Source organism: Zonotrichia albicollis, chromosome 2, assembly GCF_047830755.1.
Source record: "Zonotrichia albicollis isolate bZonAlb1 chromosome 2, bZonAlb1.hap1, whole genome shotgun sequence".
NCBI lineage: Eukaryota > Metazoa > Chordata > Aves > Passeriformes > Passerellidae > Zonotrichia > Zonotrichia albicollis.
The window spans coordinates 60,101,614-60,116,149 of record NC_133820.1 but is presented as its reverse complement, the minus strand read 5'-3'; the positions used below and the strand labels follow the sequence as shown (position 1 = coordinate 60,116,149).

The window sequence follows — 14,536 nt, the reverse complement described above, 5'->3', positions numbered from 1 at the left end:
CCGCTCCGGGCTCCGCGCAGCCGATCAGGCGAGCGGCGGGGACACCCCGGCCCGGGGCTCCGCCGCGTCCCGCCCCGGCCCCGCTGCCATAGGCTGCGGTTCGCCCGGCCCCGCGCCCGGGGCCGCCGCCGGAGTGGCGGAGCGCCGCTGTCACTTGGGCCGCGCCGCTGCCCGCGGCGGGGGGCGGAGGCGGGAGCACCGGCTCGGCCCGGCCCGGCGAGACACGTTCTCCAAGTGCTGCTGCCCGGAGTTTGCTTCCCTTAAGGCGGGGCGGGCGCAGCCGGCACGGCTGAGGAGGAGAGCGCTGCGCGGAGCCGGCGCGGTGAGTAACTTCCCTGCCCCGCGCCGTGCGGGCGGCTCAGCCTCCCTCGGTGCCAGCGGCGCGGGGTCCCCGCGGGGGCGGCGGCGCCGGGCGAGCCACTCTGCGCAGGCAACAAGTACGGGAGCGGGGCCGGGCCCCGGAGCCGCCGTGCGAGGCTGAGGCGGGAGCCCGGGAGCAGCGTCCCCGCCCTGGAGCCCCCGGCTCGGCGGCGGGGCTGAGCTCGGCGGCGCCTGCCCCTGCAGCGCGGCTCTGCGAGGCTGAGCTGTGGGCTCGGCTGCTGGAGACCCACTCGGAAAGCGCCTGGTTCTGGGTCCCCCGATGCACCTATGCTGCTCTCGTGTGGCTTCATTAAAGAAGCTCTTTTCTGGCAAGGAGTCAGATTACTGCGTGCGGGGGAGGCAGAGGAACAGCTGCGAGCGAACCCCTGCTGCAGGAGCGGGTTTCAGGTTGTGTGTTTTACAGCTGCGCCAGAGGAACTCGGGGCTGCCTGCGAAATGCCGCTGGAGCCCGTGTGGTTCGCAGCTATTTCCAAACGTTCAGTCTAGCCCTCGGAGCTCTGAGCCACGCTCTCTGGTTTCTCCCATCAATTGTTAGCTCTTAGCGCTGAAATGTGGTTAGAAAACTTTTAGCCTTTTATACTCCTAATACGGCGTACTTTAGAATTATCATTGCACTTGACGGAATCGTACTTGGTCAGCTCACGGAGAAAGCCGTTCCTGGAGCTCTGGCAGGGCTCAATCTGGTAGTCTCTGGTGACTTTTCTTACCGTGTTCATAATGCATAGTGCTGATTGCTTACTTCTCTAGAAATCTATTAAGTACTTCTGAGCTTCCTTTAATTCCTCTTTTAATTACGTGATTTAGGGGTTTGGGTTTTGTTTGTGTGCAGAGTAAAAAATGTCTGTGAAGGATTAGTTTTGGACTACATTTGATAGTCTCTGGAAATAAATTTCCAATCATAAATACTTTTGAACTTCTGTCCAAAATAGGAACTGATCTGAGCTGCACTCTCATTAAATAAATGCTTTGAATTCCTGATTTTATTTTTTTATTCCTCTACCCTCTTCTTCTGGCTTTGTAATGCTTTATTCTAAGCTGCAATCCAGCAGCAGATCAAGGAGGCTTAGGAAGAAACATCAGATGGTTTTGGTTAGTGTCCCTACCACTTGGAAAATAAACATGTTAGTACCATATGCTGCCCCGAGTTTATTAAAACAAATTTCCTCAAAATGGAAGCAAGTTATATCAGTGTACTTGCTAGAACTGTAAGACCTAATAGGAGTCCTTTTTAATTACTCTTTTTTTTTCTAATTGTCACATCACTGAGTAAGAAATCCTCTCCCCTGAACACAGTACAATATAAAATTACTAACTCCAGAGTCAGCAGGCTGCAAAGAACACTATTGTGCCCAAGTAGATTTTTTAAAATAAATAAAGGTTGTAACACGTTTTAAAGTACATGTATTGTTGCAATTCTAAAATGTATGGTTATTAAAACTCATAATTTTCCCATGAGTTTTCAGTGCTGAATTTGTCTGTACTCACCCTTTACTTTGCTTGGTGACTTCAGCAAGAGGGAGCCCAGGGCCTTGGATTCGGGTCTGAGATTTGCAAAGGTAGTATCTTTCCTTAACACTGCACCTGAATTTTCTGTTACCAAAACAACAAAAAATGTGACACTTTAGGGACAAAACTTTGCAGGAGGAATGTAAGCCTGTGATTGGGTAGAAAAATACTGTTCTCTTGAGACAGGTTAAAAAATAAGCTTACTAAAACCTGTCCTGCCATAAACCGTGGCTTTGACATTGCAACATTTGGCATTTGTTTGTTGTGCACTCCCACAGAAGCACTGATTACCTCAGTGAAAGTTTCTTTTTTTTCTAAGCCTTTACCCATACTGAGTGGTCTCAATCTTGGTATATATTTATGGGCCTGAATTACTAAAAACCAGCAGAAGTTTGTTAGCTACTAGTTAAAACTCTATATCTGCAAATATGCCAAAATATCCTCCTCTTCTTTCATCTCCTTTTTCTGTACTTCTAAAAAATGTTAACATATTTGAAAGCAACTGGGAAGAAGTTATACCAACAATATCAAAGTGAAATGTGTAAAGACGTAATGTGTACTAGATAATTAATATAAATTATTGCCTTGCATCAGCAAAATGTTGCTTGTTTAAAGAGCTACTAGACATGGACAGCTGTAACTAATAAGAAAACATCATTCATTTGGTGTTAAAATGCTCCCTGGTGTAAAAGGCACCAGGGGAAGCTGGTTGCCTGTTTGACATGCCAGTGGCTTGTCTCTGATATTTGAAAATTCTTTGTTGATTTCATTGGCAAAAGCATTTTTCATGTGACACCATTGAATTGCATGCTATTTGATTGCTTTATTAGATCAGTGGAGTTTGTCCTTCAGAAATTGTAGTGCCTTTTGAAGAAGAAAATGCTTTTAAGTGTTAATATTAAGTTATATAATTGATAGGTCTAGATTTCTATGGAGCAATAAAAATTAATAACATTGTGGAGTGAATTTTTTTCGTTCTAACTCTGTAGATATTTGTGCTTTCATATGCCTAATTTTAAACATCCAGGTATTTCTTTTGGAATGACAGGGTCTGTTCTTAGGCTTAATGATAAGCCTACATGTAAATGTTTTTGAGGTTGAGATTTATGTTAGCAAAATTCATGGGCTGAAGCTGTCGTGTGTTTTCACACTGCCTGCTCTGTATCCAGCATGAGATAGTGTAGGTGGCTGATGGGACTGGGCTGCCCCTTGGCATGTGTGGAGATGCCCCCAGCCCTGCTGTTGTGTTACAGGGCATATCAGTGCTGTACCCGAGCTGGCTTCATCCTTGCAATGTGCTCTGCAGCACTACAGACGTGCCTTTTCTTTCTGAAGCACTTTGGTGGTACCAGAGATGTCAGTCCTTTATGTTCCCATAGAGAGTTATTTCAGCTGATGTCAGTTTAGCAAGTAATTCGTGGGCTGGAGCAGGAGTGCAATCTCTTGCAGAGTCTCTCCTGCTGAGCTCTGTGTTAGGTGGTGAACACAAAAGCCAAAGTGTGCAGCTGTTTGATATAAAGTCAGATAACTTGTGAGCATACAAGATTTCAAGTTGTTTTGCATTTTTTCCATTCAAATAGTGGGAACTATTTTTGACATGGAAACTTGGGGTAACATAGCTCAATATTTGCAGTCTCATTTTTGCTTCAAGTAAGCAAGTTGATATTGCTCTGGAGTTGGGGCATGTTGTTAAGAATGTCTAGAATTTTCTTACTGTCATAACAATAAACCAGATTAAATAGGGTAGGAAAGTAATTATTAGATTATAAATGAGTCAGATCAATGTTATATGGAAGGTAATTTTACCCAGGAGGAGTTGGTACACTTTGGGCTGGAGTGATAGATGTTCTATTTTGCCTGGCTGTTTTTCTTTTGTTCCACAGAGAGGAATCATTGAGTCATCACAGAATGGTTTGAGTAGAAGGGGACCTTACAGATCATGTAGTTTCAGTCTCCCTAGGAAGGAACACCTGCCACTAGACCAGGTTCCTCAAAGCCTCATTTTGAAGGAAGTGATCTTTGACTATTAACCAGCTTTTTTGGGCTCCTCTTCCCTTGAGGACATTATCCCATGATGCTCAACCAAGCAGATCCGTGGAGAGGCCAGTCTGCTTTTCTGGAGCCCAGGGTGCTGACCCTGCTGTGCTCCATGCTCACTGCCTTAAGGTCCTCAAATGCCACCATTCCAATGTCACTGCGGCCAAGGCTCCCCACTAGTTTCACATTCTGTACCAGACCCTCTTTGTTGGTGAGAACAAGGTTCAGTATAGCGCCTCTTTTTGTTGGCTCTTCTGTCATTTGGAAGAGGAAGTGTTTTTGCATTTAATTGGAAAGATTTGACACATTTAACCACTTTTCATGGACTATACAAAGTTTTTCAGAAGAACCCTTGTTTGTAGAACAAAATGCAATTTGCTTAAGTAGTATATCCAATATATGAACTAATCCAGTTTTAAAATGGTGTAAATGGTAGTAATAAGTAGTTCTAGACAACAAAACAGAAGGAACTATGACTACTCTTCCTTTTTCTAGCAATAAAGCACAATGGAAAGTGGTCCATGTTAAAGGAGAACCCATAAGTGTTTGGGCAAATGGAGGCACCCAGTAGTTGCAGAAAGACAAACCAGCACCTTTGGGTTGTGTTGCCTGGAGTGGTATAGTGCTGTCAGATATTATTCTGCACAGTGGGGGAAAATGAGCTACATGCTTCCTGCTTCTGCTTTGTACATTCCTTGCAGTGGGAGTGATTTTGAAGTGCAATACAGGCTGTGTTCCCCAGCCCCCAAGATCACACTACTGCTGTGTGTTCCCATGACCTTCTCCAAAGAGGTTGCACAAGCCCAGTGGAACATGTCGGCACGCCTGTGTTGTATGTTCCCAGGGGCTGGCTCTTTAGAAGACAATTGGGAGAAGGCACAGTTTATTATAGGGTTCAAGTCAGTGTTCTTGAATGCTGACATTTTTATTGACTCTTGCAGCTGTACTCGTTGTGTAGATTTTTATGTTCTTCACATGCAATTTTTGCTTGAATCTGAGCTCTCTGCCACAGACAACCCTCTCTTACTGCAGTATCATTGTCAAAAACTGTGACCTCAAAAGACCAAAGAATACCTGTGATGGGGGATTTTAAGCTCTTACCTTCCTGTGGCCTTCTTTGTTCTTCAGATTGGTGCTAATCCTTGTTTCAGAGCTCATAGGTAGGAAGAAGAAAGCTGATACAGCAGGGTTTTTTTGGCACAACAGAAGAAAATTGAAATGCAACCAAAGCTGATGGAGGCTGACTTGTGTACCAAAATCAGTTTGTGGAAAGCGATTTTCTGTGGTTGCTGTCTTGTGCTAGGACAAACTGTTGTGTTCTGCCGCAGGAATGTTATGTTTGCTCTGAAAGGCTTTGAAAGGACCAACCCAGGAGGCTTCTATTGTGATACAAAGCAATGTTGCAGAATCCAGGTGTTGTGATTTTCTGGACATTGAGTTTTGGTAGGCATTCCCAAACAAGATCTTAATTTCTAAAAGCAAACAAAAAAAGCTTGGCTGGTATCAGTGAGCCACCTTTGTTGGTGCACTTTACTTTGTCATGAAGTGAAAGCGCTTTTGTCTACAGACCTCGTAGTCCCTCCATGAAATGAGCTATGTCATAGTGGCAGTAGAATGGAGCCTGTGGTGGGGGTTTCTGTGGCTGTGGCCATGTCATCCAAATAATTCCTCTAACTGACCAGCAAAACCAAAATGCCAAGAAGGAAGCCAATAAGCCCTGCAAGGCTCTTAAACTGACCACATTCTGACTTCAACACAGCTGGTTCTTCCAGTGCTGTCAGTACCAGCCTGCATAGAGCAGCACGTTCAAAGTCCATTCTAGGGGCAAGTAGCCTCCATCTAGAGCAAGTCACATTTCAAGGAGCAAGCTGGAGACCTTAAAGTCTGCATGTGCCTCATGGATAGTGCACTGAATATCTGTGATAGATTAAATACTTAAGTATGCATCTTATTAAGTTGCCTCTACATGTTTGGAGGTTAAAAGTTACAGAAAATCCCCAAACCAGTTACCACTATCGCTGGTTCATGCTGAGGAGGATTCTTTATTGTTTATTCCAAGTTCATGCATTTATTTACCAATGGCCCACCTTTCTTTGTCTTCTTCCCTCTTCTTAATTGATCTATTGCTGCCCTGGCCCATGTCATTTTCTCTCAAGTTGCTTTTTTAAAAATTGAGTTGTTTAACACTTGTTTATAACCAGAATGAATTAACTGTGAGTGAAAGCTGGTCAATGCATCACAAGGCCCTATAGATTCTGATGTGTTGGGTAAGCATTCTGATCATGTTGGAGAGTTTGCCATGAACCCTGTCCTGATCAAACAGTTCTGAGTACCCTTGGCACAGTGCATGTGCACCCAGGGGCTGCCCCAACTCTGAACTGAAGTAACTTGTTTTTTAAACTTCTTGAAAAACATTTTCAGTCAAGCTTTTTCTGGAGCAGGTTGATGAGGGTTTCCTAATGTCTGGCCTCTTTTTCCTGTTTTTATGTCTTGTTTGTTCTAGAGCAGTTTTCTCAGCCTTTTATTGTTATTGACAGAAGCTAATGAAGGCTCACCCAGTTCCTGCCTTTATGTTAATTAAAAATTAGTGCCAGTCAATTCCTGGTCTATTTTTACAATTAGTCCATTGTTAAACTGTCATTTCTGCTTCAAATGAAAATTGAAGGTTTAAAATTCACAGGGTTTCCTGCCTAGTATTAAAACAGTATTGAATGCCTTCAGATTTTGGGTTTGCTTTCTAACTATTTTAGTCCCTTTTAGACACTAAAGGTAGGGCTAGACTCATTCAGATTTGATTAGGCTAAAAATACTTGTGGATCTGCCATGCATTTCATGCAAATGTCTTAAAACTGTGTATAAGTTAGGTCTGTACATACACGTAAGAAAGCTTCATAAGAATTCCGTGATGGCTCCCAAATGTTTCTTTTTTTGAAATCACCAATAAAAAAGGTATCTTTGTCTGGCAAAGTAACTACTCTTCATTCCTGCAATCAGGTGGTTTGCTCAGCATGTCTGTTCAGCACTGATACTTTTGTATTCTGTAGCTGGAAGGGACAGGAACTGAATTGGACTTCGCCACATGCACAGCAGCAAACATACCTGTCGTAGTGTATTTATACAGTGTTGGAATGATCCTGCATAAAAAATCTCTAAGGATTTAGTTGTGAGGAGGCCTTTTTTCCCCACTTTGAAATCCATTTTGACTGTAGCTGCTGACTTTCTATTGAATGTGGCTCTACTGCTTTTTTGCAGGGAAAATAACTTTGCGGTGAGGCGAAAGTGAAGGTGATTCAGTGGTGGTAAAAAGGAGAATCAGCAGCACAGCTTGTCTGAGCACTTGACCTGAGCTGTCTTGCCCTGTAAGCAGAAAAAGAGAATCTGTGGGAAAATTAACACTAAAGTGAGTGGTAACACAAGATTTTGGGTTACTGGAGTGTGAAATGAAAACTGTTAACAGTCCTTTCTTCTGCAGTAAGGGATGTGTGCCATTGACCAGAGAAACGCTGTAGAAGTGTAATGCTTTGCTAACTCGTATTTTGAAAAGTTTGGAAAGCTGTGACGTCAGGAAATGTTCTGAAGTGTTGTGCTGTTACGAAGTTGAAGATACTTGACTAGGAAATCTTGGGTACAGCTTGACTTGCTTCTTTGTCTTCTACAAACAATCACATGTCAGTTTCACAACAGGTGAAGCCTTTAAGTAAGCTTCAAATTCAGTGAAGGCAACTTATTTCAGACAGTAATGTCAGCATGCGCTGAGATTTTTATTTTTGCCTCAGATTGTCAAAGAGGAGAGAGTTATGTTTTGACTGATACTGACTTTGAGGATAAAGAGCATGTTTTGTTCTAAAGTGTTCCTATAGGTGAGTCTGTCCATACCCAAAAACCTGCTAAGCAGGTTAAGTTGATAGGCAGGAGAGAAGGGACTTCACTACAATGCATCCATGTGTGTTAGGAGCAATTGCTATCCTGCATATATAATTTTTCAGGTGATGTATCACATGTAGAGTGCTATTTTGTCATCCCTGTAGCTTGACCGTACAATTGAATCCACAGCAGCGACTCCATAGGGCTCTTTATGGGCATGAGAGTCCTTTTGCTTCTGCTCCCAAGGAAGCCACTGAATTCAGCACAGTTATGATGATAAGGTTACAACAGAGCATCCCTGATGGGCTTTCTTTGCTAAGGCTCAATCTAATCGCTGCTTGTGCAGATCTGGTTAACATTCTGCTTGTCATTGAACTTTACGTGCGGGTGTATATATATAAAATTAATTTCTGTATGTGAAGAAGTAAAACAGCATAACAAGGGAAAGAACTGTGCTTTCTCTTTTCTTTCTTTTCAGATCTTAGAAATCCTGCCAGATTTAGCTCTAACATTAAGAATTTTTATGGAAGAATAGAAAAGAAATACAAATTATTGATGCATGCAAAGCCATGACATTAGTGAAAGACATTATAGGAATATGATATAGGATGTTTTTACCAATTTAATTATTGTTCAATTCTGTAGTTTTTACTTTTTAATTGTGAAGTAAATAGTCTTCTGATGCTGTCAGTAGTTACAGCAGTGAGGAACTTCATTCATGCACTGTTTAAATAGGAGAGCAGTACGGTTAATTGTCAACACTGATTATAGAAAATGTCAGGAACAGTTTATGGGTTTCTTTGTGGGAATTTTCATATAAATTGCCACATCAAAACTTCAGAACACAGTAAATGGGTGATGGAAAAAGAGTAACCTTTGTAAGATAAAAGGAGTTATTTTCTTAATTTTCCAGCTGATGAGTAAACATGAAAGGAAAGACACCAAATTGCTTTTGCTATCATGATATATTTTTCTTAGTCTACAGTTTGTTCTGTCCTTTTTTAATATTAAAGTTAGTTTTTTGACATAAAATTATCCTGCTTCCCAAATTTGAAACAAATTGGAAGCAATTAATAAATGAAATAATCAAGCAGTCATTTAATCAGAGTTAAAACTATATGTAAATATATTTATGTATTTATCTATGAAATTGCATTAAGTATAGTGATAACAGTCTTTATTAGAAAAAGTGCTCTGATTTAACACAAATTGACAAGGATTAGGATTTAATAATGAATTAATTACTGTTCCCTGTTTGAGGGGTGACATATTTTCCCAAAAGATTTTGCTTTTAGTAGTACCATCTTTTTCCCCAGATGTTCTCGAATACATTCTGCATTGTTTTAAAACAACTCTAATCTTTAATACGATTATCTGTAAATTTCCTTTGTTTACTGAGGGATTTTTTCAGATTATCAAATCATTTTATGTACAAATCCTCCTTTCCTTGGTGCATACCAAAACTCTCCATTGCACACCCAAGGCAGTCCCCCAAATGAAACCAACTGACATCAATTATTGATGATTACTCTGCCTGCTGGGAAGTAAAATCAAGTCTCAATTCAGGATTTGTTTCAAACACAGGGTAATGAGAGCCGGTGCACACTGGAGCGTGTGCACTGATTTGCTCTCATAAGCATAGGCAGGTGACTTATGAGTGCACGGATTGAGAAGAGAAAATGGTTACAGCCAGAGTTGTCATTGCTTCTGGAGAACTTGGGTGGCGTGTTTTCCTGGTACCAACACACCAAAATGAGAGGAGCTTTTCTTTCTCATCACGGTGGTAATGTTGTATTACACTGGGGCATGTGATAGCCCTTAACAGGAGGGCAGAGCCCCCCTCTGTCCCTCTTCATCCCACCTAAATATGGCCTGATTTAATTTGCTCTGGCTCCATCAGGCTTCACAAGCTGTAACTGTACTCCCTATTTCTCATGCACCAATAACTGTCTTTCACTGGGGTTTCCTAAGTGTGAAATCAAGTAACTTAGCAGTGGAAGTGTGCTTAAGCATCCTTTATGCCCCTCCCTTTTGTGTCTGTCCTTTGTGTGGGATTGAGTTGCGAGGGAAAAAGCTTTAGAACAGAAACCAGCAACTGAGTTACGACAGAGGTTCAGGAGAAGTGAGGGAAAACTGAAAGGCAGTGGATAAGCTAAAGCATGGCAGTGAGGGAAAACTGAAAGGCAGTGGATAAGCTAAAGCATGGCACTTCTTAGTTTTCTAAATTACCTCCATGTAATTGTAGGCATCGTTTACATGTAATTTTTGACATAGTCTTTTTAATGCAACAGTTGCTGCAACTACATCATTAGTAAAATCCTTATTGCCTGTGAGGTTTAGAAGGAGCTGGAAATACTGCCTGAGCTACAAGACAGCTTAGAGACAGCTGAAAACTGTATTATCCTTTAGGGGAAAATAGGTCTGCTTGATTTGTTTCTGGAGGACAAGTATTGAGTGAGCATTTGGCTCCAGCCAGATTTCCCTCACCACAGCTTCTTTCCAATGCTGGCAGTTCCTTATGGGCCTGCCTGGGTTCCCCTGTAAAGCATTCACTCTTGCATGTTGTTTTGGTAAGCTGTTTTTCAGGCTTTTAGAACAACAGACAAAAGAAGGGAAATACATGTTTTCAAAATGCATTCAAAACCCGGTGTGGAATTTCTTGGGATAGAGCAAGCTGTGCAGAAACATAAGCATTTTTCATGTTTGAGGTTGTCAGAATCTGTTGTAGGAAAAAAGGTCAGATATCAATACAGGAGTCTGATATTTCCCCTTCAGGACTGCCCCTCCATTTTCTGGATTCAGGAGTTCCAACTCCAAATGTTAGGCAGGAGTAAGAAGTAGGCGAAAAAGGATGCATCTTCGAAGGACAAAGCAGTGCAGTGAGAGCTTCCCTTGTTGGCAAAGGCCTGAGTAAGCAGGTGGGGCTGGCAGCATGCCCTGAAGGTTAATGCAGTCGGTCACCGAGCTGGAGGGGAAGGTGAAGCCCTCACTTCTGCCCAGCTTCTCAGGAAAGGTCCTCTGAGCAGACTTCTGGCTGCTGCCTCTCATTTCACCTTGGGTGCTGGGAGAAAGAAATGCTTTTAGCTAGGACCGAGACAGGGCAAGGCTAAAAAAAGCCCACCCAAAAATCAATGTATATAGTATTGATGGCATTTAGAACCGTCTGGGTTTCTTTCTTTCTTTGGTGAGCTCCAAGCAGCAGCAGCAGGGCCAGCATTTCGTTTCTGCAGCTGAGCTGCCCCAGTGGGCTCAGGGGCTGCTGTCTGCCCACCCAACCAGCCCAGCTGCCTGTTGTGCTGGCTGGGATTTTATGGTGCCCCTGAGGCTATTCCTGGATGACATGTCTGTATTAGAGAAATATTTTCTTTAGTGCTAATGCAGGAACAGTCTAGCTGAGCACAGACAGCGGTATTGTTAATTTTCCAGGCTGTTGCTACCTTACTCTCAGCCGTCCCTAGACATCCTCACCATTTTATGTTTCCTCTCTAATGGCATGAGCCAGGATGTCATAATATTCAAAATCAAATGTACCAGAAAATATAATAAATTAAAGTTGGGCTAGCAGAGTAATTGAAGAATAAACTGAATTTAAACCAAACAGGATTGTGTTATGAACTGATTGCTATTCACAAAATGCACCAGAGGAGTGTGACTTCATGTAGATTTACTATTGATGGCAGCGTTTCCTAGATGGCTATTGGCAATAAAGAAATGAAAACGGTGTGAACTTTTGGGTTAGTACCAGAACATAACAATGCAGTAAAGGAAAAGTACTGTTCTAGTTACGCTGCAAAGTGATTCTGGAAGAAAAATTTTCCTGTGTTTTATTTATTTATTTAAGTTATTTATGTGTATTTAGAAATCCTTGAGTTTATAAAAAGGGAATACAGGCCTTGGCATGGACATAACTGAATTTTTTCCTCAACTCTTAATGTAATTCTTCTGTAAGAAACTACTTAGAAAATGTAGCAGTAGAGTGGATCCTCCTCAATTCCAAAAATTGAGTTTAAGGACATTTGATGTCCTTAAGGAATTTTAAAATTGTTTGCCCAGACAGTTTTACAGCAGATAGTCTGTGTATTTTTCTTGGAGTAGAATTTTCTATTTTCTGTTTTGCTAAAACCAGGTAATGTACATACATAAGACATTTTAAAAATAACCCTTCAGCTGTGATGCTAGTAGAGGCGTAGGGAGATGGCATAAGATCTGGATTTGTGAGCTACAAGTTATCTGAGCTGAGCTCTGTGTTCTTCTGTTCTCTGGAAATGTGAAATGAGATGGAGCTAGTGAAAGGCACCCTGAGGGTTGCTGGTACAGCCAGAAGCCATGGGAAAGCCAGTGCAAGTGGAAGCAGTCAGCAGCAGGTACGTGCTAAAACATAGCGAGTGCTGTCTGAGCTGCTGGGTTGAGGAATCTGCGTGGGCTGAGCGAGAGCCAGCCCCGTGCTGAGCAGGCCTGCTGATGTGGAGGCAGTCACACTGCTGGTGTGCAGAGAAACTGAAAAACCACGCTGGACAATACTTTATTTTCTACTTATTCTTGTTTTGAGAACACAAAAGAAATTTTGTAAGGATGAGATTTTTGGGAGCAATGATCCAAGCTCAAGGCAAGACTCGTCTGCTTTCAGAATTATGTGCTGTGGTGGAATACCAGCAAATGGAAGGGCTGTTCAGTGGTAGAAATTGAACAAGCCTTTGGTGGCAGTGGGGACAGATGGGAAAAAGGCAATATTGCTGCACCAAAAGAATTAATTTTGTAATAATAAGCAATATGATTTGTTTAATTGAGCTCTTCTAAGTTTAAAGGTTTAAGTTGTGTTTAAATGTGAAATGGCATTGTTTATTTTCATTATTCTTGTAAAATTTAAATAATGTTCTCTACCAGAAATGGTAATGAAATCCATTTGATTTTTAAACTAATACTACAGAATGGTAAAAAAAAAAAAAAAAAACAGCTCTTGTGAGTTAAATACTTGAATATATACAGTGAGGTTTAGCATTATTAAACTAATTCAAAATGCTGGTAAATCCCTTGATTTAAATTACTTCACTGTGCCATGACCTGATGGAATTAGAAATTAATCTAGAAGATGCAGTTAATAGACTACTTATATCTCTCATGTAATACTTAAAATTAATTATTTTTCTGTGTGTATTTTGATCACTTAAGTTATTTCCTTGCACCCATCCCATATCCCATAGAAGTAGGCTGAGGGATCACCTCAGGAGGGAGGACGGAGATCTACTGTATGTCCTTCTGGGCTGACTGGGGAAATAGTGAGGGCCAGTTTCATAAACAAGCTGCCAACAACCTTGGCTCTCTCTTCAAACTTGTGTACGAGAGAACTTGGGAGAATGCTGTTATAAAGGAAAAAATAATCTTCCTAACAGTAGGGGACAGTAGGGGGCAAATAGGCAGCATTTAACCCACTTAAAAAGGAACAGGCAGTACAGGAATTCCTACAGGAAGGTTTTGAGGAAGGTAGCCTTCAAGATCTGGTATTTCTGCTTGCTGCAATGGGAAGTTCTGATATTTTGTGAAAAATTAAGAGTTGTTCTGTGCTAGTGAGGACTCCCTATTAATTTCCATCTGTCCTGCATCCCAGGTGACGTTTGGTGAGTTAACAAAACACTGCTTATCTTTGAGAGCTTTCCCCAGTGGAGCGCAGCACTTGTAACAAGTGTTGTCTGGTTAAGGTTTTTTCTAGCTGTGGTCAGTCCCTTTCCTAATGCTTCTTACTTTGTTAACTTAGCACATGGAATCTGTGTACTATGGGTGGGCTCTTACTGCAGGCAAGACCACTGGAGAAACTTTGAGTGCAGTTGTTAGGGAGAAATATGATAGGTAAATGGAGTTCTTTCAGAGACTTGTGGAGCATGATTTTCTTTTAAAATATGCTGGTGGCATGGACAAAGGTAATTATTTTTGATAAAGTTCATTTCAGTAGTAAACATTAGAAACAACTCAGTTTGAGCAGTCCAGATTGTTTTGGAAGCTGCAGGCAGTTGAACGATGTATTAGAATTTAAGCAGTATATTTTTATAACATTTAGAAGCAGAAAATCTAAACCATTTTCAGAGGGTGAATGCATCCTGGAAACATGTAGCAGTTATCATGATTAACCATTGGAAAACACTGTTGTGCTTAATCCTGTAGTAATGTGCCCTGAAGTCCTTTGGGGACCAAAAGGATTAGTAACAAGAACCCAAAGGTGCTGTGCTGGGGTATGGGGCAGTACCTGGGACCTGCCAGTTTCTGATGTGAATGTCTTCAGTTAACACATGAAAGCTGGAAGGACTTTAAAAAGATAAAAGTTTAGAAAAAATATTAGAGGATGCTTCATGGTATTTATTTAAGAACTCTTCTTTCCTCATCTGATTGGTAAATAAACCATAGTGCATAAAATGTAATGGAAACTTTCATAATTTTAAAAAGACATTTATGTATCTGGTGGTATCACTGATGGGCAGCTAATCCAGTTAGATGTGGCTGATAACAGTTTGCTACAGACTGAGTAAATATCATAAATACCTAATGATGGGAAACTCAGGAACAATCAACATGACCAGCTAATACTACTATGTAAAGATTTCACTCTTGGATCCAGAACTGCAAAGTGTGTATTTAATGTGTACACATGAACTAATCACTTCGGGTAGTTCCATTGTTCAGTGATGCTAATTGGATCAACATTTAATGTTGCAATTTCTGTTGACAAATGCTTTTTCTGTATTGGATGGGCAGGGAG

At 41.6% G+C, this 14,536-nt stretch overlaps 1 protein-coding gene across 1 annotated transcript in view; it reads left to right on the top strand.

Moving 5' to 3' along the window:
* Positions 1 to 119: 119 nt before the first annotated feature.
* Positions 120 to 14,536, top strand: part of LNX2 (ligand of numb-protein X 2) — a 59,644-nt gene continuing 45,227 nt past the window's right edge. Inside the window, exon 1 of the mRNA XM_005482494.4 lies at positions 120 to 322. The gene's annotated coding sequence lies outside the window, so the exon portion shown is untranslated. The remainder of the gene's footprint in view (positions 323 to 14,536) is intronic.